The sequence below is a fragment of the Telopea speciosissima genome, chromosome 11 (assembly GCF_018873765.1).
Source record: "Telopea speciosissima isolate NSW1024214 ecotype Mountain lineage chromosome 11, Tspe_v1, whole genome shotgun sequence".
Taxonomy (NCBI): domain Eukaryota; kingdom Viridiplantae; phylum Streptophyta; class Magnoliopsida; order Proteales; family Proteaceae; genus Telopea; species Telopea speciosissima.
The window spans coordinates 11,522,738-11,531,233 of record NC_057926.1 but is presented as its reverse complement, the minus strand read 5'-3'; positions in this window follow the sequence as shown (position 1 = coordinate 11,531,233).

Below are 8,496 nucleotides of genomic sequence, written 5' to 3'. Positions count from 1 at the left end.
AGTTTTGAAAGAAAATGACAATTTTACCCTTTCTCCTCCATCAAAGGTAAATTCCTCTCTCCTCATTCTCTCCATCAAAGGAAACAATTCCCAACAAAAAACAAAAAAAATTTAAAAATTGCAGACCCTTCTCCCTTGCTTTAACTAAACCCAATTGGAATCTGTTGCTAGATGTCAGGAAGCATCGTCGTTCTTAAGGGTTGAAGACACTGCAAGAATACAAGGCCAGAGGTGAAATGCACGAGGTATGCCCAAAATACCCTTCTTTCTTCTTCGGAACCCATCTGCCCACCTCCACCGTTCACTTTGGTCCACCATAACCACCCTTGCTGCCGAGACAAACAACTGGGACCTGATGAAGTGCCTTTCAGGTATCCATTTTCAACCTTTTCCAGCAAATCAGTCACAACTCCCTAGGGTTTTGACTGTTTGGATTTTAATTTCTTCATCCCAAAGATCGACTATTGTGCTTTGATCCACCTTATTCAACAACAAAACCAGTCTGAAGTCTTATTGCTTTCCCATTGTTTCCATTGAAATGATAAAAGATGGAGAAGAAAATCGGAGAGGAAAAAATGGAAAAAACCAAGGAAACGTAATCTTTTATTTTCTGGTTTTAAAACCTTTGAAATAGGGGAAAATTGACGAAGATGTACCGTGGATCCTATTGTATCTAATTTCACAACAATATGAAGAGAATCATAAAGGAAACCAAAGCACATTGCTCTGCAACGAAATTCTGCCAGAGAAAAATAAATATAACACGACTCAGACGATTCCATTCTAATTTGTCTTCTTCTGTTATAGAGAATCATAGATACATGTGGAGAGAGATCAGGCCATTCAAATTGTTCAAAAACCTGAGAGATAACGAGAAAAAAGATAAGAGGAGCAAGGACAATGATAGAGGATTGTTAGGAATTTTGCCACTGAATTTGTTGTTCACAAAAATTGCATCCAATTTAACGTAAGAAATTCAAAAGAAATTTTCAATGAATCAATTGAGTTCTTAGATTCAGCATCACAACCTGGGTTTGAAGTTGAATTACCTTTCGATATCCGTTGCACTTGAAGGGGGGAGGAAATCAAGTTGATCGTAGTCTGTGTGCTGACAGTGTTTACACTTACCTTTGCCGAGACGCAAACCTTCGTTTCAACCGGAGTTTGCAGGAAATACCTTGGAGATTTATGGGTTTGGCCTTAAAATCTACCCACAGTCCGAAGAAGAAGAAGAAGAAGAAGATTACCTTATGCTAGAAACAGGTCGCTGGAGCTGCAATGGTCGCCGGAGATGCAAGGGGATGTCAGTCGGAGCTGTAATGATCGCCGGAGGTGCAAGGGACTTGACGGTAATAGGGATGAGGTATGAGTGTACCCAGGGTTAGTTTGGGGATTAAAAAAATTACTACGGTAAGGCTATGTTTGTAAGAATATTATGGGTATTTAGATAATATTTGGGTGATGATATCATCACTTAACTGTTCCTATCTAACCGGTATGGTTAGGTTTGTAAGAATCTTTCAAAATACAGGGGAGGTTTATGAAATAGATGAAATATCTAACCGGTATGGCTAGGTTTGTAAGAATCTTTCAAAATACAGGAGATGTTTATGAAATAGATGAAATTCCAAAGATAGTAGATGTAATTGTTTGAAACTCCAGGGATAGTAACATAAATTTTCCTTAAAAAAAATATCATTAGACTTGGATTGGATGGAAATTATCTTCCCCAAAGCATTTCAATGGCTCCTAGTTATTATTATTATTAATTTTTTTTTTAATTGTCAATTCAGTAGCTGCAAGACCAGTTCCCCTTCTTTTTTATATGAATTTGTGTCTTTCATTTGACCTTTGATCACCCTGTTCTATTCTGTGATAATCATTGAAGTAAAATTATACAGGGATATATGTTTCTTTCAGAAGGGGTGTGCCTTGTGTATGAGAGACTTCGTTTTCTTGAATCACTAATGAAAATTTGGTTGTTTGGTCTTCTGTATTTATGTCTTCAGTCCCCTGACTTCTTAATAATCTTAGTCCCTGAGCGAAAATATGTACATAGGAACTCAGCATATCATCAATGAGAAATCAGTAGCCCTATTGTGGTACAACAAAAACAGCTCAACCATTTTGATAACTTTCTCACGATTTGATCAAATGATTGGTAAACGTATGATCAAATTGATGTTTTTTTCTCATCTAAATCTCTTATTGAGCAAGGTTTGCAGCTAAGAACTGATGTTTCTAGGTAAAATTGAAGATACATCATCCCTACAACTATGCTGACACAAAAATGTATTTACCACTTTTCCTTCACCCATTATGAAAGAGAGAATCCTCCTCCATTGTCATCAGTTCAGGCTGATTGGACTAAGGAGGGGTGTTTTTGATCCCGTATAATAGGGGGTGGGAGTAGTGGAGAAGGGAAAACTAGCTTGACAATTGAGACAGAGTTTTCTACGATTGGCTTGGCCGACCAGAGAGAGAGAGAGAGAGAGAGGTTTACGGTCAATACGCTGAGCCGTTGCTAGTACCTAGGGTTTTAATGAGCCGGGTTTTTTTAAAATCCCAGCCCAATCTCAAGGGGCTGGGATATCTCAGCCCAGGCCCAGTCCTACTGGGCTCAACCCAACCCAACCTGGACCTAATTGACATTGATTGGGTTGGGTCAGGCCGAGTTGGCCCTGATTGACTCTTTTGGATGGCTTTAATTATTTAAAAAAATGTAAAAAGCTAAATAAAATAGTGAATGGGTGGTGTGTCATTGATTAAAAAACAAAAAATGCGTAGAGTGGTGTATGTCATTGATTTAAAAACAAAGAATATGAGGATGAAGTAGTTTTCTGTCTGAGAGTGTGGCCTACACCAGCACTCTCATGTGTCTATCTCTCTCCCCCCTCAAAATAAGGGGGCAGAGGTGTCTTTTCAAATGAGGAGGAGAGAGATAGACTCAAGGGAGTGCCGGCATAGGCTACACTCTTGGACAAAGAACTTTCTCCAATATAATGGGAAGTAGTTTTTTATCCGGGAGTGTGGCCTACACTAGCACTCCCATGTGTCTCTCTCTCTCCTCAAAACAAGGGAGTTGAGGTGTCTTTTCAAATGAGGAGAGAGATAGAATCATGGGAGTGCTGGCATAATATATAATTCTAGCCAGAGAACTTTCTCCCATAATTTATATTTAGGGTTTTTTTACAAAAGCCCCCCTAAAAATGCCCATTTGTCCAAATGCCCTCCTACAACTTTTCTAATTGTAAACTCCCCCCTACTTTCAAAACAGTGTAGCACCTTGGTCCAATCCGTTAGCCTGGGACGTTAGAGGTTAGTTTCAGAGAATCTAATGACCAAAATGCCCTTATAATAAAACCAACCAAAACTAAAAAGTAAAGTGACCAAATTACCCTCATTTCCCCAAATCCTTTAGGGTTTGAAACTGAAAATCGAAACAACCCCTAAACGATAGGAGAAGCCATGGGGACCTTTATTCGATGTCAGAATCGGAGAGTCATGCAGTGCGCATCGTGCAATGCAGCAGTGGCCATGTGTGCACAGTGGGGCCCGTTGTGCACACATGGCCGGTGCTGAGCCACACGATGTGCACAGCCGCGCTCCAGTTACAACAGCAGATAAAAATTCGAAGCCATGGTCACATGGATTGAAGCTTAGAATCCAATCTTCTTCAACAATTAGGTTGTGTTTGGTTGAAAGTGTCAACGAGTCGGATTCTTAAATTGGATCAGCTTCTTAAGAATCTGGTTCATGTGGATTTGGATTTGGATAAAAAACCTGTTTGGTTACCCTGGGTCTGTCAGGTGGACTCCAGCTGAAAAACTGTTTGGTTGCCCTGGGTCTATCAGGTGGAATCCTTCGGAATCCTTCTGAATCCATATGTAAGACTGTTTGGTTATCCTGAGTCTGTCAGTTGGATTCTATTTGAATTTTGTCTGAAAAAATATTTTAACCTTGTTTTGTTATACAACATTTGCATACATTTAATATAACTTTATAAAAAATAAGATAATCAAAAAATTGGATTAAAATTCTCAAAAGAAAGTCTTTCCCAAATTTTCATGTGTCCATAAAAACTACAAAATTAGCACTAAGTTGTGTTATGTTACTTCAACAAAGCAAAACTCATAGTACGGGCATTTTCAAACAATAGAGATTTCTACATATGGTAAAAAATCCATATCCATTTAATTTAAGTACATACATATAAAATTTTTGTCAAATTTCAAAGATGCCATTAAATTTGGGTTCTTGAGTGGATTAGTGTCATAACTAACTATGCTATGAACAGTTGAATAAAAAGGGCCTTGGTGGATTTGAACCACCATCCTTGGAACATGCTCATGTTCCGAGTGCTCTACCAATTTGAGCTAAAGACCCATCAAGTGGAGCTTGGAATTTAATCAACAACAAATAGAACCACTAACTAAGAGGACATGACATTCCAAGACTGATAGTATATTGCTTTCTAGTCTAATGAGCTCTCAAGACTGATAGGAATGGATCACGAGGACAATGAATGTAAGATAAAGAACTACCATACCTGAGCTCCCCATCCAACACCAAATGAGGAAATTGTAGAGGGTGGAGACCATGACCCATCTTCCCTACGAGCAACTACAAGCCCTGTTCCAACGTTATAGGTAACCATCATGCCAACTTTCACAACAGTAAGTATTGCAAAGCCTTTTGCTTGCCTCAAAATTGAATTTGGAATTGACCTTTCAGGTTTGAGTACACCCACCTGCAAAAACGAAAGAACTAGAGTGAGACCGAGATAGATAAATGTGAGAGAGAGAGAGAGAGAGATGTTTCTTGTGAGAGAGTTGCAGTCTTCAATTGAGTTGCAGAGAGGGTTAAAGATGTTAGGGCTGCAAAAACGAAAGAACTAGAGTGAGACCGAGAGAGAGAGAGAGAGAGAGAGAGAGAGAGAGAGAGAGATTTTACCGATGAGAGAGTTGCAGTCTTTGATTGAGTTGCAGAGAGGGTTGAAGATGTTAGGGCTTCAAAAATGAAGGAACGAGAGTTCAAGCCGAGAGAGAGAGAGAGAGAGAGAGAGAGAGAGAGAGAGAGAGAGAGAGGTTACCTGTAAGAGAGAGTTGCAGATATGGTAACAAAGATGATCGTAAGAGTTGCAGTCTTTGATTTAGGTTGAGTGAAGTAGTCTCGATTTTTTGAGTCCACTAGAATCCAGGGTATATATACTAGGGTTCAGAATCCTGGATTCGTTTTAGAATTCGCCCTCAGGGGTGAATTCTTGTGGATTCCAAAATTACACTGTAAAATGGATTTTTTTTGTGGGTTCTTAAAATCCAACACGGAACCGGGTTCTGAGAAACCAAACACGACCTTAGGGTGCGTGTCCGGTTTGGCTAGAATCAACTATTCTAGTAAACCTGAGTTTAGTAGGGAAATATGTAAGGCACTACAGCAGTACAACCTCAAAAACAAATTTCAAATAATTCTAGTTCTGTGGATTCAGACCAAACTCTTGCGGATTCAAGAGAGTATTTCGGGTGGGTTCTGCTTAAAGAGTTCTTACGATATTAATCTTTGTGTTTGGTTAAAAGGAATCAATGGGTTGTGATCCCTTGCTGAATCTAAGATTGATAAAGTGGCAGCTTTAGTGTTTATTAATGGGGATATTGTAGAGATATAGAAATTGAAGTGGCTTTTGTAGCTTTGAACTTTGGAATACTGGTTTGTAACCTCTGATTAACTTCTCGTAATGACAACATCATCGTCATTCTCCCTTGAGGGATTCATGTGATACGTTAGGGAAAATAATGAGAGAGGAAGAAGATTTTTTTTTCTTGCTTTCAGAGAACCTACATGGTTGATTGAAACCAAATTAAGTATATAAAGGTACAAATAAGCTATAGCAGAGAAGGAAATCATCAAAGAAGAAAATAATGTCTTATATAGTCTTCCATAGAAGAATTCGAATTTTTGAATTTTAAGAATGAAGAAACCGCCAAGAATGAACATCCTCACCGTTCAAAGGCTGCCACCAATTGGAGAATCGTTAAACAAAAGCATAAAACTCTGAATTTGCTAATCCTGACTCCTGTTCACTGCTAATCATTAATTGATTTCAGTCCAGAACCCTAAATCGTTTAGGGTTTTTTTTTTAAAGTTTCAAACCTTTAACATTCGGGGAAGATGAGGGCAATTTGGTCATTTTAGTTTTTAATTTTGGTTGATTTTTATCATAAGGGCATTTTGATCATTAGATTCCCTGAAACTAACCTTTAACGTCCCAAACTAACGGATTGGATCAAAATGCTACACTATTTTGAAAGTAGGGGAGAGTTTATAATTAGAAAAGTTGTAGGGGGCATTTGGACAAATGGGCATTTTCAAGCTGGCATTTGTAAAAAACCCTTATATTTATAATTTACTTGTATACATATTACATTGGGTTGGGTTGCACCGGACAGGGTCGGCTCAGCCCAAGACATGTACACACTTCCATCAAATTAGTTGTGGGGACCGCAACAATGAGGTCTCCAAACCGTTAGATGACCGGCTTTCTCCAAATATTATAGCCATTGGAATCAGAACGAAATCTTGTACTCCTATTGGCGGAAAAAATTCAACACTCACACTTAAGGGCACACACTTGCAGTGACGATAGCGCGGGTGTGCCAGAGCCTTTACACAGGCTCAAACGGGGTATGAATAACCCAGTCTGACTTCTAACAAGGAGGTCGGTCTCCCTCTTGCCTAAGTTAGCTCTAAGATCTTTTATGTTAAGCCAAGAAAAGAAGTCAAAGTAGAAGCTCGCCGGAACAGATTGAAATGGAAAATAAACACAGAACAACTAATAAAGAATTAAAGATGCTAATGAACGGAAAAGGAAAATAGCATTCAATCATACCATGTACAAGTGGGGATCCCAAGCTACACGCTATACCTCTCCACGAATGACATAACCGTACATGCTTGAAATAAAAGTACAAAAGAAAAGAAAAGAAAAGAATAAAATGCAATCTGTAGGCTTTTAACTGTTTTTGAGTGTCCTTTCTGAGTGGAGTTGTTTGTCTTATATAGGAGAGATCTTTCTCCTAAGGTTTTTGTGCGCAGCACTCTCACGTCTCCCATTTTCCAGAGCCATCTCTCCTTGATCCCCTACCTGCCTGCCATGTGTCCCTAGGCAGTTGCCACTTTCCCATATCCACTAGTGTGGTGGTCCCCATGCAACCACAAGCGCTAAAGTTTCTCGTTGGTGCGCTGTGGATACCACCAATGATTGTTTGACTCGGTTGTGCCCTGGCTAGCCTCGATACTGGTCTTGCGGCCTAGTTCTCCATTCTGGTCTACCTTTGGCCTTCCTGGGCTAATTGCAGCCCAAACTCCTTGGCCCCTGCTTATTAATCCGGTCTGGCTCTTTACCGCTGATTTTAGGGAGTAAACAATGCCCCTCACAAATTCACTCCCCCTGGCCGTGGTATCTAATTAAAGACTTCCTATATATCAACTATTTGGGTCCGGACATTACTTATAAATCTATAGTGGACCAGGTTTGTTTTGAAATAGCTCTTAATCTGGCCAAATATGGTCAATCTAAAAACAATGTACATCTCTCTTTTGCCTAATATAACTTTTCTTTTTGTCACAAAAAAAATAAAAAATGCCCCTCACAACCCCTCTGGAAAAGCCATGTGACCTAAGTTCACTTAGGGGTTATGCCCTTGCTAACTCGACAGTTGGCTTTTCCAAAGCTGTCTCACTTGGCTGACAGGTCGGCCTTCTTCCCAAACACGATGCCGCCAAAGCGCCTCGCCCAAGGCGATTTCCATCCCCCTTTCCCTCTCTTTGAAATTTTTTGAAACTCGAAAAGGGCTTTGGGTTTCTTATGATATGATTGACGAGTGATGTACGGGCGTCAATTGCCTTTATTTAAATCCACGGATTCCCTTTCCTTTCCCTATTCATCTTCTTCTTGCACCTTCTTTTGCACAAACACCTCTTACTTCAACAAGGTCTTTCTCTGTTGCTACCATGGCTGAACCTCCTCAAGCTTCCGATACCGAGCATGATATCGAGGAGCTCCTCCGGAAGAAGCGAGCTTTGCTTCCTCCTTCAACCCAAGTTCAGGTACAGATCCCCTTCCTAAGTCCTCATTCCTTCAAAATAGGCCCTGCTTTCCCCTCTTTCCCTGCCTCTGTCCCCAACTTCCCAAGATAGGAGAAGGAGAAGATCCTTTTCGCTCGCGCTAGCCCCTAGAGCTCAAGGAGAAGGCTTATGGTCGCCTTCGACCTTCCTATTATCCCTATTGGAAGTTATGGGTTGATCATATGATTAGTTTTAAAGCCCCACTTCTGTCTAATTGTGGGATTTTACACGCCGTGGAACTTTCCAGCACCTCCATTCCCCGGGACCGTGCTCTTCTTCAAGCGGCTCTCCGCTTTTGGTCACAGTCCACAAACACATTCCACTTAAGTTGTGGCATGATGACCCCTACCCTTCTTGGTGTAGGGGATCTAA